Source organism: Hydra vulgaris, chromosome 09, assembly GCF_038396675.1.
Source record: "Hydra vulgaris chromosome 09, alternate assembly HydraT2T_AEP".
NCBI classification, from domain to species: domain Eukaryota; kingdom Metazoa; phylum Cnidaria; class Hydrozoa; order Anthoathecata; family Hydridae; genus Hydra; species Hydra vulgaris.
In genome coordinates, this window is record NC_088928.1 from 62,730,480 (window position 1) to 62,750,602 (window position 20,123).

The window sequence follows — 20,123 nt, forward strand, 5'->3', positions numbered from 1 at the left end:
CAGTCTCATATCAAGGTTGTAAATCAAACTCCTTTCTTCTAAAGCAAGGAGTAAGACAAGGATCGATTCTTTCACCTCACCTATATAATATTTACACTGAAAGTCTTCTTGAAACTATTACAAATCAAGGTATTGTTGGCACATCGATATATGGTAACTTCACTGGTGTGGTGGCATATGCGGATGATATCATACTTTTAAGCTCTACCCTCTCTGGTCTCAAAAAGCTGATAAAAACATGCAATATTTACAGTAATTTAAATTGTATTAAAATAAATGCCGAAAAAACTGAATTCTTGATTTCAGGTAAAGCACAAATACAAACCAATACGATAACGATATCTAGTAATAAAATAAATCTTTAGAATAAACTTAGATTCACATGGGATACTAAACATTCAACTTTTGCTTCACTCAATAATACAAATGTTGATGAAAAAATTTCAAACTTTAGAGCTGTTGTTCAAACTCTTATTCAATCTGGAATCCGGTTTGCCCACCCGAGTTCTATTTCTTATATATATAAATTATTGGCAGTCCCTACCTTAACTTATGGTATGGAGATAAGTGAAAATAATTCTGATTTGATGAAAAAGCTAGATGTAATTGGAAGGAGTGCACTAAAATCGCTTTTAAATGTTTCAAAACACAGTAAGAACTATACAAATTCGCTATTTAAAATCCAGGAAATTTCAAAAAGTATTCAACAAAATAAATTAAACTTGTTTCTTCGTCTTCTTAATAATAAAACAACTTCAGACATTATCTTTTCACAACTGAAACACCCCTTATTTAAACATTCGTTTGTTGGCGATATTCAGGACCCATGCCGTTTTCGGATGCTAAATTTTCAAAACTTAATTCAAAATAAAAAGAAGATAAAAATAGCACTTTCTAAAAGTGAAATTCCCTCCGAAGTTAAACAAACTTTGAAACATGCAATAGAGTGCTGGAATGCGAAAGAGCAAAGAGGAACTTTTAAACAAATTCTGGAAGAAAAAATTCTTAAGTGAAAATCACGAGAAATAACTTTCTTATTTTTCTTTTTTACCTTGTAAATTACATTAGGTGTTAAATAAATGAAATAATAAATAATAATAATGAATATAAAATGAAATTAATTAGTTCTATTTTGGCGAAAGTTTTAACTCAGCGGGTGCATTTTTCAACTTGTTTCCTACAATTTTTCGTATAGATCTTTGATCAGCATTTGACCATTTAGCCATAACTGCGCCTATAATTTTATTAATATTATTAAATACATAAGATATATGTATATTAGGGTGTCCCAAAAAATAACATTTTTGAAAAATATATGCAGAGACCCTCGAATATTTAATGAGTCCCTAATATTTTCAAAAAAAAAGTTTTTCAAAAGTGTGTCAACCTGGTACTCAAATGAAGCAAAATTATATAAAAATTTCAAAAATAATATTTAATTTGGAAAAATTTTAACTTATTTATCAAAATTGTCATAAAAATACATAGAAAATGCATTTTTTTGTTTTTTGTTATAACACGTAATTCTTCATGTAATAAAACCAAAAATAACAATTCTATATTTGAAATTTATATTATTTTTGAAATTTTTATATAATTTCGTTTCATTTGAGTACCAGGTTGACATATTTTTGAAAATTTTTTTTTTTGAAAATATTAGGGACCCATTAAATATTCGAGGGTCTTGAGGGACCCCTTAAAATATTTTTTATTCAAAAAAATTTTAAATCTAGTGTTTTTGTATTAGATAGAACACATTAAGGGGGTCTCTGCATTTATTTTTCAAAAATGTTGTTTTTTGGGACACCCTAATGTATATATTATATAAAACTGTTAGTACAGCTATTTATAACTGATCTCACCGTAAATTGCACTATTGTACTCATTACACTATTGTACTCATTACACTATTGTACTCATTGCACTATTGTACTCATTACACTATTGTACTCTAATTTGTCAAAGAAAATCTTTATTTTTGAAGTACCTTTACGGTCCTTTCCTTTCAAATTCATTTTTGATCATAGCTCAACAATGAACAATCTGAAAAATGAAATGATATGAAAAAATTATATATATAACCAGATAATTTACTATGAAAAAAATATATGTTTAAATCATATTCACAACTTAAACCGAAATGTTTTTAAATTGTTACCAGAATAAAATATAATCATTTAAAAATTGTATTAGTTATAAATTTACTTTGTTATTATATTGCGTGTAAATTGTTCAAAATTATCGCCACCAATACCTTTTAGCTCTTCCAACTGCAAGTAAATAAAATAAAAAAATACTTAAATATAAATTTAATAATCCAGAGAAAAACTAAATAAATCTTCATTTTAGTACTAGAAAAATCTGCAACATGATTTAAAAGCAGTATATAGAAAAATAGCATGTTTGCTGAATGCTCCTCATTTTTGTAAGTGCAAACTTAAATCAGTGCGCCGTTGATTTAAATTTTAAAAGTATATTTATGGATGATATAATCATATAAAATACCAATATCGTATTTTTATCCATGTCCTTTAGTAAATTTTTTTTTCCCAATGTTTCAACATCCATTATCATATTTATTTCATTTAGAGTCCCAATTTTGTTATTAACTTTTAATAATGTATTTATTCCATCTCAAATCTCAATTAATAATGAAAGGTTGTTTTTTTTGATATTCTAAAATAAATTTTATAGCCAAATATAATCGAAAACAACATATTTAGATATAAAAATAACTTAATAAAATTTAAACATACTAGCTGTTGACATGAGATTTCTAAGTGAGTACTCCCACCTGATTTATCTGATTGTAGACATTGCTTTTTTTTTTTTTTTTAAACATCTTCGCTTCCAACAAGGCTGCAAGCAGCCACTAATTAATGTTTGGAAGTTACTGAAGTTTTAATTAAATTAAAGTTGGAAGTTACTGAGAAAAGATGAAGATTGCAGAGCAAGATAACGATTGACGGACGACTTAAAAGATTGCAAATTGTATGAATCAGGAAAGCAAGATGAAGGAAGTGAAATCCAAAGAAGTAATGTTTGAGGAAATAAACTAGACGAATAAGCATTTTTGGAGCACTTAGGAACAGTCACAGAAAAAAGGTGAGACCTAATTAAATGACGAGTAACACGAGAATGAATTCTGGTAGATGGCACAAGAGACGCTAGCTCTTTAGAGCAGTGCCCATTATAGTATTGGTGAAAAGAGAAAAAGAAGCAACATTACGACGATGTGATAATGGTTGGAGGTTGGCTGCAAGAGCAGGTTTAACTATGTTTACAATGCCTTTTTACACCTTGTTTAAAAGAGAAAGGGCATCATTAGGAGAACCAACCCAGATATGGAAACAGAATTCCATACAAGGCCGGATTTGAAATTTATAGAGATAGAGAATAGAATCCAAAGTAAGAAAGTGACGAGCTCGATAAAGAGATGCAACCTTAGCAGATGCTAATTTTGCAACTGATTTGATAAATGTTTTCCAAGAAAGATTGGAAGTAAGAGTTAATCCTAGAATATGAAGAGTAGGTGACTCATCAAGTACATCACAGATCATAAATATAGGAAGATCTAAATTATTGCAATAACAATTGGCTGAAAAAAATTGAGTTTTATCTGAATTAAAGTTCACCAGCCACTGTGAGCCCCATACTGTAGCAGAAGTGAGATCATTTTCAAGCTCAAATGCCCCCTCCAAGCAATCAGAGGGTGTTGGTTTCTTATCAAGAATAAATGGTAGTATCATCAGCAAACAATGCCACCTTAGATGTGAGAATATCTGGAAGATCGTTAATGTAAATTAAAAAGAGTATAGGGCCAAGGATATAACCTTGAGGAACCCCTGAAGTTACAGAATAAAAAGAAGAGCGTTGTCCATCGAGGACAACTTTTATGCTACGATTGGAAAGAAAGGATTCAATATGCTTAAAGATGTTGCCAGATACACCATAAGAAGAAAGCTTATGGAGAAGACCAGCACTTTATCAAAAGGTTTTGAAATGTCAAAAGCGATGGCCTTAACCTCTCCACCTTCATCTAATGCACGATAAAACCTGTCAGTTATTACTGTTAGCAAATCAGCTGTAGAACGAGAAGATCGAAATCCATATTGATGATCAGAAAGTAAGTTATTAGATTCAAGATAAGAAATTAAATGTTTGTTAATTAAAGATTCAAAAACCTTGCTTATGATACAAAGAAGACTTAAGGGACAGTAGTTAGACAAATCAGATCGCTCTCCAGAATTTTTAAAGATAGGGATAACAGATGCCGCTTTCTAGCAGGCTGGAAAGCAAGACTATGATAAGCACTTGTTGAATAGTTTTAAGAGTATAGACGACAGCTCCGGAGAACACTTCTGCAAGACAATAACAGGTATGTTGTCCAGGCCACAAGCTGTAGAAGAGTCTAGGCAGGAAATCACTTTAGATACAGATGCTGGAGTCATATGAATGTCAAGCAATGGATCAACCTGTTTGTTTGCAATATCAGGTAGAACGCAATTAGTGGAATCAAAAAATGATATTGATGAAAAGATTTTAGCAAACAATTCGGCTTTGTCTTTAGGTGAGGTGACAAAGTCTGAACCATGCATGAGAGGTAAAATTATAGACTTGCCCTTATTATTGATATTATTAAAAATTCTCTAGAAGTCACGAGAGCCTAATTTTTGAGATAAGATACGAGGTTTCATGACCTGAGAATAGTGGGTTTTGGCGTTAGACAAAACCTTTTTACAATTGTTTCTGGAGAATAGTTTTGCTGATAAATATGGAAGTAACGGTTTCGATTGGCAATCGCAGCAGCACAGTGTGAGGAAAACCATGGAGGAGAGTGAGGTTTGACCTGGAATCGTCAAGAGGGAATAAAAGATTCCATGCCTGCCTGAATCCACAAAGTTATGTAAGAAGCACATTTGTCGACAGGAAGACGAAAGATTTCTACCCAAGGGCCATCACGAAGAAAATCACGGAAAGAATCCCAATCAGCTTTACTGTAGTTGTAAGAGGTTCGATAATAGGGGGATTCAGGTGATGAAGAAGCATGAGATATTAGTTTTAAAGAGATCAAACTGTGATCAGAAGCACCTAAGGGTGAATGTGGAGAAACTGAGCACTGACTAGGATCAGAAACAAGACATAAGTCAAGTAGAGAAGGTAAATGATTAGGGTTGTCAGGAAAGCGAGTTGGAAAGTTGACTATTTGAGTTAGGGATTGAGAAAGGCAAAAGTTGTGGGCTTTAATGCCTGCAGAGTCACTGACACTAGAGCCAAGCCATTCAGAGTGGTGAGCATTAAAGTCACCGACAACAACTATATTAGATGATGGATAAAGAGAGAGGGCTTGGTCAATATGATCGGAAATAACATCAAAAAGAGTGCAGTCTTGAGATGAAGGAGAGTGATATAGAACAAAGAGAAAGGCAATAGAGTGAAGTGGTGCTAAACGAAAGCACATGAAAGAATAGTCTGTGGATTCAAACCTAGTTTCACGACAAACAGGTGAATTCTTACGAATGTAAATGCCCAGGCCAAGCATGTGACTATTGGAGTCTTTACGAATCAGAGGAAGATAACCATCAACACTAAGATCACAAGATGAGACAGCTGAAATCAAATTTGTCTCAGAAAGAGCAAGTAGGTCTGGTGAACTTGCAAGAGATAAGACTCAACCTCAACCAACTCTGGAGAGTGATCTGATTTGTCTAACTACCTTCCCATAAGTCTTCTTCCTATCATAAGCAAGGTTTTTGAATCTTTAATTAACAAACACTTAATTTCTCATCATGAATCTAATAACTTACTTTCTGACCATCAATATGGATTTCGATCTTCTCGTTCTACAGCTGATTTTCTAACAGTAATAACTGACAAGTTTTATCGTGCATTAGATAAAGGTGGAGAGGTTAAGGCTATCGCTCTTGACATTTCAAAACCTTTTGATAAAGTGCTGGTCTTCTCCATAAGCTTTCTTCTTATGGTGTATCCGGCAACATCTTTAAGATCATTGAATCTTTCCTATCCAATCGTAGCATAAAAGTTGTCCTTGATGGACAACACTCTTCTTCTTATTCTGTAACTTCAGGGGTTCCTCAAGGTTCTATCCTTCGCCCTATACTCTGTTTAATTTACATTAACGATCTTCCAGATATTCTCACATCTAAGGTGGCATTGTTTGCTGATGATACTACCATTTATTCTTGTTGTGATAAGAAACCAACACCCTCTGATTGCTTGGAGGGGGCATTTGAGCTTGAAAAGGATCTCACTTCTGCTATAGCATGGGGCTCACAGTGGCTGGTGAACTTTGATTCAGATAAAACTCAATTTTTTCAGCCAATCGTTATCGCAATAATTTAGATCTTCCTATATTTATGAGTGGTGATGTACTCGATGAGTCACTTACTCTTCATCTTCTAGGATTAACTCTTACTTCCAATCTTTCTTGGAAAACATATATCAAATCAGTTGCAAAATTAGCATCTGCTAAGGTTGCATCTCTTTATCGAGCTCGTCACTTTCTTACTTTGGATTCTATTCTCTATCTCTATAAATCTCAAATCCGGCCTTGTATGGAATATTGTTGCCATATCTGGGGCGGTTCTTCTGATGATGCCCTTTCTCTTTTAGACAAGGTGCATAAACCCACTGTAAACATAGTTAAACCTGCTCTTGCAGCCAACCTCCAACCATTATCATATCGTCGTAATGTTGCTTCTCTTTCTTTTTTCTACAAATACTATAATGGGCACTGCTCTAAAGAGCTAGCATCTCTTGTGCCATCTACTATAATTCATTCTCGTGTTACTCGTCATTCAATCAAGTGTCATCCTTTTTCTGTGACTGTTCCTAAGTGCTCCAAAAATGCTTATTCGTCTAGTTTTTTTCCTCGAACATCAGCTCTTTGGAATTCGCTTCCTTCATCTTGCTTTCCTGATTCATATAATTTGCAATCTTTTAAGTCGTCCGTCAATCGTTATCTTGCTCTGCAATCTTCATCTTTTCTCAGTAACTTCCAACTTTAATTTAATTAAAACTTCAGAAACTTCCAACTTTAATTAGTGGCTGCTTGCAGCCTTGTTGGAAGCGAAGATGTTTAAAAAAAAACAAAAACAAACAAACTCAAACAAACCCAACCAACTCAAACAAAAGCTTAGATGAAGTATTTTCCAGATTTTCAAATTTCTATGATTTAATACTTTTATTTATAATTCCTTGATTTGGAATTTGCAACCCTTGATATTTCATTCATAAATAATATAAATTAATAAGCTCATTAACTCATTAATTTATATTATTTCTCATTCAATTTTAATAAAAATATAATTTCAGTGTACCTGATTCAGGAGAAAACATTCAAAACAAGTCTAGTGAGGGTTTTGATTGACAAGAAGAATTTGATTGAAGAAATTGAGTTAGCCAAGCTACCTGACATGATGATGAGCTTGACGAATAAATGCCTACAAAATACAAAATGCCTACAAAATTTAAAATGCCTACAAAATAAGATTTTTAATCTAAAATAGCATTTAAAATTAAAAATTTCAATTAATATTCATTGTTTTTCAAGAAAAATCTCTTACAATTGTCTTATATTTCTTAAATATAATTTAAACAATTTCTTATTTTAAACATAACTTCTACATCTGCATCTTTTGGGAGTATATGCCCTTGTTTTCTAGGCATGGCTAGTAACTTATTTGTACAAAGTCTAGGAAGATTATACTTACTTACAATGACAGCTAAATCTTGGCTTAAAGTTGGATCATCTTTTCTATCAACATTATCTTCATTGTTATAACAAAAATCAAAATCTGAAGATGTATTTTATTCACTAAAGTTAGAATCATATTTGATTTCTTCTTATTCAAGACATACAGATTCCCTTAATAAATTTTCAGCATTGTTAATTAAGCAATTATTTTCTGTGTGAGAGAGTTCACTGCTTAGTATAGGTGTGACTGGGTATTGAAATTCATCTTTTAAAAAAGCAACACCCTTCTGTACTTCCAAAAATAAGCCATATGTTTTTATTTAATTTACTTATAACTATAAAAAAATATATTAAATTAGAATCAACATTAGACCCTGACCTTAAATTCAAAGCTAAAACAAATTTTGACATGAGCTGTTTTCTTTATTCTAAAATCTATATATACACATGTGGGTATAAATATATATATATATATATATATATATATATATATATATATATATATATATATATATATATATATATATATATATATATATATATATATATATATATATATATATATATATGACCTGTTTTCTTTATTCTAGAATCTATATATATATACATGTGGGTGTGTGTGTGTATATATATATATATATATATATATATATATATATATATATATATATATATATATATATATATACACATGTGGGTGTGTGTGTGTGTATATATATATATATATATTAAGGGGTAAACAGATTCTATCTGTTTACCTTAAGGGGTAAACAGATTCTATCTGTTGGTAAGGTAACAGATAGAATCTGTTAGGTAAGGTAACAGGTAGAGGTAAGGTAACAGGTAAGGTAAGGTAACAGATAGAATCTGTTACCTTAAGGGGTAAACAGATTCTATCTGTTGACCAGCCTCGCACCCCTTCTTCATCTATTAGGCTGGCGCAGATGTATTTTTAATACATTGTTTCCAGTTTAGGATGTTAAATGCTGGATCTTCTTGACTCAATGCATGGGTTTGCTTGTGTCACTGTTTTTATGACTAGGCAACTCATTCTATTATCTCCTAATGAGGGTACAGCTCTAAAACTCAGTTTTATGGTTCTGAGGCCGGCTGGTAGTCAGGTTTCCCGAACTCTGTGGTAGCTCTCAGAGAGGCTGATTCCATCAACAGTTGAAAAATATCAAAGTATTAACAGTGCCATGTTGCGCATGGATGGTGTCCCTGTTTGTACTTTTGGTGTGCATTGCGGAGGCCACATTTGGAGCCCTTTGTTACGGCTTAGGGTTTATTAGTAGTAATGAGGCAATTGCTTGGGCTATTAAACGGTGTCCTGAGTACTATCTAAGCTTTGAATCAAGTTCTTCAATCTAATTTAAAAATGAATAAAGTACCAAAAACTATAAAACACAAAAAACCATCATCATCACCAAGTTCTCTAAACCTATCATTCACTAATATTCGTGGTCTTCGAAGTAACTTTTCTTCTGTTGAGTCTTATCTCTTGCAAAGTTCACCAGACCTACTTGCTCTTTGTGAGACTAATTTGAGTTTGACTGTCTCATCTTGTGATCTTAGTGTTGATGGTTATCTTCCTCTGATTCGTAAAGACTCCAATAGTCACATGCTTGGCCTGGGCATTTACATTCGTAAGAATTCACCTGTTTGTCGTAAAACTAGGTTTGAATCCACAGACTATTCTTTCATGTGCTTTCGTTTAGCACCACTTCACTCTATTGCCTTTCTCTTTGTTCTATATCGCTCTCCTTCATCTCAAGACTGCACTCTTTTTGATGTTATTTCCGATCATATCTGACCAAGCCCTCTCTCTTTATCCATCAGCTAATATAGTTGTTGTCGGTGACTTTAATGCTCACCACTCTGAATGGCTTGGCTCTAGTGTCAGTGACTCTGCAGGCATTAAAGCCCACAACTTTTGCCTTTCTCAATCCCTAACTCAAATAGTCAACTTTCCAACTCGCTTTCCTGACAACCCTAATCATTTACCTTCTCTACTTGACTTATGTCTTGTTTCTGATCCTAGTCAGTGCTCAGTTTCTCCACATTCACCCTTAGGTGCTTCTGATCACAGTTTGATCTCTTTAAAACTAATATCTCATGCTTCTTCATCACCTGAATCCCCCTATTATCGAACCTCTTACAACTACATTAAAGCTGACTGGGATTCTTTCCGTGATTTTCTTCGTGATGGCCCTTGGGTAGAAATCTTTCGTCTTCCTGTCGACAAATGTGCTTCTTACATAACTTCGTGAATTCAGGCAGGCATAGAATCTTTTATTCCCTCTCAACGATTCCAGGTCAAGCCTCACTCTCCTCCATGGTTTTCCTCACACTGTGCTGCTGCGATTGCCAATCAAAACCGTTACTTCCATATTTACCAGCAAAACAATTCTCCAGAAAACAGACGTCTGTTTATTACTGCTAGAAACAACTGTAAAAAGGTTTTGTCTAACACCAAAACCCGCTATTCTCAGGTCATGAAATCTCGTATCTCATCTCAAAAATTAGGCTCTTGTGACTTCTGGAGAATCTTTAATAATATCAATAAAAAGAGCAAATCTATAATTCCACCTCTCTTGTACGGTTCAGACTTTGTCACCTCACCTAAAGACAAAGCCGAATTGTTTGCGAAAAACTTTTCATCAATATCATCTCTTGATTCCACTAATTGCGTTCTACCTGATATTGCCAACAAACAGGTTGATCCATTGCTTGACATTCATATGACTCCAGCATCTGTATCTAAAGTGATTTCCTGCCTAGACTCTTCCACAGCTTGTGGCCCAGACAACATACCTGTTATTGTCTTGCAGAAGTGTTCTCCGGAGCTGTCGTCTATACTCTCAAAACTATTCAACAAGTGCTTATCAGAGTCTTGTTTTCCAGCCTGCTGGAAAGCCGCATCTATTATCCCTATCTTCAAAAATTCTGGGGAGCGATCTGATTTGTCTAACTACCGTCCCATAAGTCTTCTTCCTATCATAAGCAAGGTTTTTGAATCTTTAATTAACAAACACCTAATTTCTCATCTTGAATCTAATAACTTACTTTCTAACCATCAATATGGATTTCGATCTTCTCGTTCTGCAGCTGATTTGCTAACAGTAATAACTGACAGGTTTTATCATGCATTAGATGAAGGTGGAGAGGTTAAGGCCATCGCTCTTGACATTTCAAAAGCGTTTGATAAAGTTTGGCATGCTGGTCTTCTCCATAAGCTTTTTTCTTATGGTGTATCCGGCAACATCTTTAAGATCATTGAATCTTTCCTTTCCAATCGTAGCATAAAAGTTGTCCTCGATGGACAACACTCTTCTTCTTATTCTGTAACTTCAGGGGTTCCTCAAGGTTCTATCCTTGGCGCTATACTCTGTTTATTTTACATTAACGATCTTCCAGATATTCTCACATCTAAGGTGGCATTGTTTGCTGATGATACTACCATTTATTCTTGTTGTGATAAGAAACCAACACCTTCTGATTGCTTGGAGGGGGCATTTGAGCTTGAAAAGGATCTCACTTCTGCTACAGTATGGGGCTCACAGTGGCTGGTGAACTTTAATTTAGATAAAACTCAATTTTTTTCAGGCAATCGTTATCGCAATATTTTAGATCTTCCTATATTTATGAACGGTGATGTACTCTATGAGTCACCTACTCTTCATCTTCTTGGATTAACTCTTACTTCGAATCTTTCTTGGAAACCATATATCAAATCGGTGGCAAAATTAGCATCTGCTAAGGTTGCATCTCTTTATCGAGCTCGCCACTTTCTTACTCTGGCTTCTATTCTCTATCTCTATAAATCCAAAATCTGTCCTTGTATGGAATACTGTTGCCATATCTGGGGCGGATCTTCTAATGATGCCCTTTCTCTTTTAGACAAGGTGCAAAAACGCATTGTAAACATAGTTGGACCTGCTCTTGCAGCCAACCTCCAACCATTATCACATCGTCGTAATGTTGCTTCTCTTTCTCTTTTCTACAAATACTATAATGGGCACTGCTCTAAAGAGCTAGCGTCTCTTGTGCCATCTACTAAAATTCATTCTCGTGTTACTCGTCATTAAATTAAGTGTCATCCTTTTTCTGTGACTGTTCCTAAGTGCTCCAAAAACGCTTATTCATCTAGTTTTTTTCCTCGAACATCAGCTCTTTGGAAATCGCTTCCTTCATCTTGCTTTCCTGATTCATATAATTTGCAACCTTTTAAATCGTCAGTCAATCGTTATCTTGCAATACAATCTTCATCTTTTCTCTTTCAGTAACTTCCAACTTTAATAAGTGGCTGCTTGCAGCCTTGTTGGAAGCGAAGATGTTTAAAAATATATACATATATATATATATATATATATATATATATATATATATATATATATATATATATATATATATATATATATATATATATATATATATATATATATATATATATATATATATACACACACACTTGCAAGTCTCTTAACAAACAGTATATGTTCTTTACCTATTATGTTGCTTTAAAGAGACTGCTAAAAGGCAAGACAATAATAAATTTAAAAATTTTTTTTCTTTCATTTTGTTAATTAAAAGATTGCAGGGCCAAATAAAACCTTTAGTAGATGGGATCCCAACCATAAGAGGACATAAACTATACTATGGGGACATAAAGCGGGTTCTTCCTGAATCATTCGATGTATGCACACTTCGTTTTGTCAATCAATAAATAATAAAATCAAAAAAACATAAACAAATAAAAACAGCATAAAACAGTTAAGAGATAAAGATAAAAACATTCTTAATAAAAAAAGCAAAAAACATTATTGTTTTTAAAAGATCTACTATTTCTATTTATGTAGAAATATTTATATATATATATATATATAATATATATATATATATATATATATATATATATATATATATATATATATATATATATATATATATATATATATATATATAGATATATATATATATATATATATAGATATATATATATATATATATATATATATATATATATATATATATATATATATATATATATCTATATATATATATATATATATATATATATATATATATAGTTCTATAGTTTGTTGCATTTGGGAGTACGGAAGGAAAAAAATGATTCTCGTGCCAACAAATACGTCACGTCATTACTTTTAATTACTTTTGACTTTTGTCCAACATTTGCATGTTGTCAGAAAGTAAAAACTATAAATTTAATTACAAATTAATCGTTTTTTAAAAAACCGCAAAAACACAAATTTAATTGACCAGAATGATTTTAACAATATAAACAATGTTTTTATTTTTATTTTTTTTTAATAAAATGTTGTTATTTTTATTTTTTTTACTGTAAATCATGCGTTGAGTGTTGTTACATCAATATATATATATATATATATATATATATATATATATATATATATATATATATATATATATATATATACATACATATCAATTACATATCAACATATATATACATATCAACTACCTTGCAGGTTCTCCCTAAATCAGTGGATGTATGTACTAAAGCCTGTACTGTATGTACTGATATCATTGATTAAGGATTTGGCTTCACTGTGGACCAGAAGGCATATTAGGTTTGATGGAGTGTTACCTGGGATTTTTTTACTGATAAGGAATTGCTTTTATTATAGCAAAATGATTTAATCATATTTAAAATTAGTTTTACTTGCTATGAGTGGAAAAAACACAAAACTGTGAACCCTTTCCCACATCAACAAAAATGAGGGGGTTGTTAATTTTATATGTCCATAAATCCTGAATGCCAAAGTATTTTTGGATGAAATTTAAAATCTATTGATTAATTTTGATTTATTTTAGGTCAGTGAAAAAGTTTTTTTTGAAAACCTATTTAACACAGGTGGGTATGGGGTGTCTTAAATTGTGGGTTATATTTTTCTCTTCGCTCCAATCCCACAACTTTTTCTAAGACAGCTTTACTTTACAATAAAATGAAAATGAAAACTTTTACAAAGTATAATTCCTATAACTATAAAACACTATAATCTTTTAATTACAAAATCAACAACAGCAGTTTTTAATCTATCTCCATAATCCTTATGATCTATATTAAGTTTATATATTTGCCATGTAGGCTTAAGCTTTGCATGAATCGCCTCACCACACTGTTCTGCATACTTTGACAAGCCGCATCCTGCATGCTTTACAAAAGGAAAAACATGGCATCATATAATATGGATTTTCCATGACACTGTTAGTGTCTTTCTAAGAGAAAAAGCTGCCTCTTGTAGGCATAGAAAAGCATTTTTTAACAATGATATTTTGTGTTCTGAGTCAGAATCGAGATTTCTTCCAAAACAAGCTTCTTTTACAGATTTAAAAGTTCTTAAGCTTTGGATTACAGGAAGTAGATATGGTACTTTAAGTTGCACTTCAAGTGTAAGTTCATCAATTAATTTTAAAATTTTATTTGCATCATTACCATCCCATCCAACTCGATGATATCCCCTTTTAATTATATAGTGTTTTTTCAATCACAATCAAAACCATCCCATTCAGTTAAAAGAAATCCTGCTATTTTATCTACTGCTCCAATGAGAAGATGTAGCTCAGGTGGAGCAACTAAATTTTCTAGCACAGTACTTTTATCGGTGTTAAGATTTATTAGGCGTTTGTTCACAATGTTATCAAATTCCTTCATGGACGATCTGATAGATCCATTTTTAATATATGCTTCATAACAGGAATCAATATTGAGGATAGTTCTAAGAGTTCCTTTATCAAGCGTACATTCACAACTACACCACAAGCAAGCTTTTTTACCTGCATGTGATGAAAGACCAAATAATACATTAGCACATTTAAGATCAAAAGCAATATAATAGTTTACATCCTCAAGACTGAGTTTCTCAAGCACTAATCTAAGGTTTTCATATTTTTCAGGAATACCTTCAACAATTGCTATAATAAGAACTTTTTGAACGCCTCTATTCATAAATTTATTTTTAAACTCTTGTTCTTCAAAAACATTCATAACTTTAAGGAAGCCTCCTCCACCATTTAAAGAAACTCATACAAAACCTAAACATAGATTTATACCTCTTTCTTTAATAACATGCAGGATTAAATCAGAAGGATTTTCATTATATACTAAATCTCTTATGATAGCTTCATTCTGGTTAGAAATAAATTCAAATTGCTCTACGCTATAAAATTCATCTAGTTGTTCTTTAAGATTATCTAGTTTTTAAACTATATTTTCTTCCACAGAGTCTCTTCTATTCAATCCAGTTCTAATTGTAGAACAAAGCTTTTTAGTAGCATTATCAAGTAGTTCAAGTGAGACTTGCAGTTCCATGACTGTTTAAAGAAAAAGCTGTTTACTGCTTCTGTTACTCTTTAAATTAGGAGCTTCAACTCTAATAGAGATAGGCGTTCCTAACGTTATTGCTAACAATTACATGACCAGGAATAAAAGACTACCCATATAGTGCAACCACACACAAAAAATTAACTCTTTTACATTACAAACATTGAAAAAGTATACACTTAATTGCTATTAGTATACAAAATACCTTAGCAACTTGAAGTCCGCATGATCCTCTAGAAGTATGGCCACTCTTGAGAGGGTATAAATTTCGTTTACAACTACCACATATGACATTAGGAAAACTCATAATATTTTTATCATAACCATCATATATGTAGTGCTTGATAATATCTTGTATTCGGGTGGTGACTTCAGATAGTGACTTTTTCAGATCTGACACTTTTTCAAACCAACACACTGCACAAACCGAATCATGTAAGAAACTGTTTCCAGACATAATATACTTGGTATTTTTATTTAATGAATTTGCTTGGTGATGTTTATGAGGTGAAATTACACTAAGAGAACAACTGGACAGGTTTTATTAATGGAGAAGCACTGTTTGATGTTTAAGCTTATAGAAAAAGTCCAATTTGTAGTCGAGTATACTAAATACACAACATTAACATTTTTAACTAAATTTAAATTTTAGTTTAAATGATTGCCCGGCAAATAAAAGAGATCTCCTACATAAAATTCGGAACTCAATTTAATTCTACTTATTCATTTTCACATTTTATTTGAAAATTGATTTTAAAATTTAATTGTCTTAGCAAGTGAAACTAATTTTTAATATGATTAAATTTTTTTACTATAATGATAGCAATAACTTATCAGTAAAAAAATCCCAGGTGACACTCCATCAAACCTAAAATGACCTCTGGTCCACAGTGGCTTGGGGCTGCAATCTTTTAATTAAAAGAAAGAAAAAATATTATTATTTTAATTTTATTCTGGTCTGCATAAGAACCATTTACGATATATATATATATATATATATAATATATATATATATATATATATATATATATATATATATATATATATATGTATATATGTATATATGTATATATGTATATATGTATATATGTATATATGTATATATGTATATATGTATATATGTATATATATATATATATGTATATATGTATATATGTATATATGCATGTATGTATGTATGTATGTATGTATGTATGCATGTATGTATGTATGCATGTATGTATGTATATATATATGTGTATATATATATGTATATATATATGTATATGTATATATATGTATATATATATATATTATATATATAAATATATATGTACATGTATATATATATATTATATATACATACATATATATATATATATATATATATATATATATATATATATATATATATATATATAACCTTATTGTTTATTATTTGTGTACAAGTAATTAAAGCAAAAAATAGTCACATCATGTTACATATCAATAGTTACATATAGCACATTACAAATCATGTTCATAATATTATGATTAAGACACTTTATGAAATAAAAATAAAAATATTGGAAACTTACTACTTATTTGTGCATTAAGGTTATTTATATTTTTCTTGATTTTTTTAAATCTTTGCTTGAATTCTTTTAAAAGCACTCTCGCCACTAGTCAAAGTTTCAAATTTTACTTTGTTAACACTAATTTTACCATGACTTTGCAATTCAAAAGTTCAACAATTTCTAAAAATAATGCAATATTTATGCAAAAATAACATTCATTAAAATAAAATGTTGATTTTCGTTGTTGCAATAGTTGTAACATTTTAATTAATGTTAGTTAAATGCATCATTAATGATGCAATAAGGTAGCTATAAAAAAAAGAGACAACAACTTTAAAGTGCCTAATTATGCTATTATGTTACTTATTAGTAAAAAATAGATTTTTATGATAGAAAAGTAGTATATTTCATGAACCCAGTTTTTGCCCAAAAGATCCCAGGTTTTCATTAGGTTTTCCTATGTTAATTATTAATATATATTATATTAGACAAACGGTCACTTTACAAAGTAGTTAATTCGAAGTTAAAAAAATAGCGTCTATCAAAATTCTCCTAATTACAAATGTATTTTAAAATAATTTCAATTTAAGTTAACAAGTCTTTAGAATGATAATGATAATAAAGACGTGTTCTACCAATCTAGAAAACGTATTGTCTAGCTCAGCTGAGAATAAAACGTATTTTATACGTAATGTAAAGATGACATAATATACCGACTTCGAAAGACGTTTAAAATATGTTTTTTCGCATCTGCGCTAGACAAGACATGTTTAAGATAAAAATAATACGTCTTTTTTACGTATTGTGTCTGCTGGGCAATATTGTATTAGCCAAATTCATTTCAGAGGCCTGGTCTCGAAGTTAATTCGATGTAGGGAAAAAAGTAAAAATGGTTACTTTGTTGTTAAAAAAAATCAACTAAACAATACTGTCGCTGCTACTATTAGTTCTTAATTCATCATGATTAAAAACCTAAATGATTAAAAAGATACTTTCAAGGAATTAAAAAAGAAAATGCAAATGTATTTACGTTTTTTAAAGCTAAAAGAAAAAAAGGAAGCCTAATAGGCTATTGAATATTGTTATTAAATAGCAAACATGTATTTTTAATGAAGTATCTCTTAAAGTACCGAAAATTACAGCTGAATGGTCATCAAACAAGATATTTTACGATAAGAAAATTAGTGAAGATATCATTTACAGATATTGTGACCATAAAAAAGAAGGGAACTGCGTCTTCCTGAAAAAACAAAAAATGCTACAAAGTTGCAAAATAAAATAGTTACCTGGTTAAATGTTACATGCATTAAATCTATGAGTATAAAATTATATATTGACTATTTGAGATCAATTGTTTTACTTTTTGATTGATTTATTCATAAAATAGAACATTGAAGTTGTCCTGTTAGATTTAGTAGGTTGTGTACTGGGTTCACTTTTGTGTTTTTTTAAAACACAGTGATAAAATACTAAATACAATGAAAACTATAAAAGAAAAGAAGTAGGCTCTTTCTTGCACAGAACAGTTACAAAGTGTAATCATTTTTTGAAATTAACTGAGTCCTAAATAAAAAAGATGACAATTGCTACATCAGCATATCCAGAGCTAAACTATTTTTAAACAGATGTATAATTGTTTAAAAATTGAAATAACACTTTTAAAAAATAGCTGTTTAGTTGTAACGTGTTTATTTTGTACAAATGAAATTGAAATTTGAACGCGAATCATTTGTCTGTCAACATTTATGTTATAAATACCAACAAAGAACTACCTTTGTTTTATCAGATTATATTTGTTTTAATACTTCATTCTTTGATCCATTTACACTTTACATGGATAATACTAAAATGGAAAATATTGATTTCTATATTAATAAACTCACAGAAGTTTCAAGTTATAATAATACTCGAAGAAACTTCTTCTAACACTTTTAAAAATATTACCAAAATTGTCACTAATATCATTCGAAATAAGACTGAAAATACTGATGTACAAAGAACATATGATGGTTTAAAAGGCATAGCATATTTCTCATTAATGGATAACTTTTTAATACTGGTATTGTAAATATTGACCTTAGTAACCGCATGGCTCCAAAATGATATGGTATTAATTACATAAGCATAGAACAAAATACAAAAAAGTAGCATAATTACAGAAAACATAAAGTTACAGCTGCTTGACTATCTAATTTACTTGGTTTTTTTGGAAAACTTTTAAAGTTATGTTATATTGGAATGTTTTTTAGAATGTTTTTTATGCCAGCCCTAAGCCATTTAGAAAATATTCAAAAAGGTAAATTATTTAAAAACTTCTTTCTAAAGCAAAAGTTGAAAAATACCTATACTTTATTAGCCTAATCAACAATAAATATGGTTGTAGCCCTGATAAATTAGATCAATCAAAAAGTTTGTTAGACTAGAAAATTCAAGATTGTGTTAATTGTGTTGGGCCATGAACAACAAGTAGAAAATTTTCTTCAATTTTATGTTCAATGCCAGCTACATATTGAGTGTACAGATGCAATACATCAAACATTTTTAAATTAAACAAGTTAATACCTTATTAATAATTGTTGAAAAAACAGTAAATTCAATATATGATTAAAAGAAAATGAAAAACTGAAATTATCTTGAAATCAAGTTTTGCAATCTGATTTTGTTATGTTAAAAGTCAAATTTGACAATCTGGTGTTGTTATGTTAAAATCATTAAGAAAATTTATAAAAAACTTAAATTTTTTTGCCATTGTAATTTTTTCGAGATAAAAGCAATTTTAACATTTTCAAAATTTTATTTTTGAATTTGTATATATAAAGGGTCCCTTTTATAATTTTTATAACTATAATTTTCTCTTTGCTAAATTTTATTTTTGTTTCTTCATATCACTTTATTTTTATGATTCAAATTTTATTTTAGCTAGTCAGTTTTTTTTGCATCTTCTTTCTTATTATTTAACTGAAATAATAATGTTTGACAAATTTTTTGTATTTCTGGCAAATTGTTTGTATTAAATCTCTCTTTTTATAAACTTGTTTTAAACAACTTCATATAGATTTTTTGTACACTTTCTGATCTTGGCAAACGATAGTATTTGAGCAGACCATTCGAATCTTTTGATTTAAAATTTTTATAAAGCATAAAGCAGAGGCACAATACAATTAAAGCGTTATAAAAATCTAGCCAGAAAAAGTATAAATATTAAGATGTGGAACACTTGTTGATACTTTATCAAACTGAAGCTACCATTTTTACTTTTTTCGCTACATTAAACATTAGCGTGCGGACCGCGTCTAATGAATTTGGCTAATTGTATTTTAACAATGATTTTATGTACACCTGCTACCAGTGCACCAAGTGAGCGCCTTTTCTCTGACGATTAAATAATTTGTATGCAAAGCAAAATAGAATGATTACTGAATGTTTTTAAATGTTGATGTTTTTGTACGAAAATTTGGAATTTTTTTATTTAGGTTAAATTTATTAAATGTAATACGGAAGT

At 30.4% G+C, this 20,123-nt stretch overlaps 1 long non-coding RNA gene across 2 annotated transcripts; it reads right to left on the minus strand.

Moving 5' to 3' along the window:
• Positions 1-1,026: 1,026 nt before the first annotated feature.
• Positions 1,027-18,873, minus strand: LOC136084914 (uncharacterized). Of its 2 annotated transcripts, none has more exons than XR_010640944.1 (6): positions 18,394-18,873; positions 16,643-16,801; positions 7,341-7,481; positions 2,206-2,270; positions 1,988-2,043; positions 1,027-1,234 (listed from the first exon to the last, which is right to left on the minus strand). It is a non-coding gene; the product is annotated as an uncharacterized LOC136084914 (long non-coding RNA). The 2 variants fall into 2 exon arrangements; XR_010640943.1 differs by having other exon boundaries at positions 7,341-7,463; positions 18,394-18,869.
• Between the last annotated feature and the right edge of the window lie 1,250 nt (positions 18,874-20,123).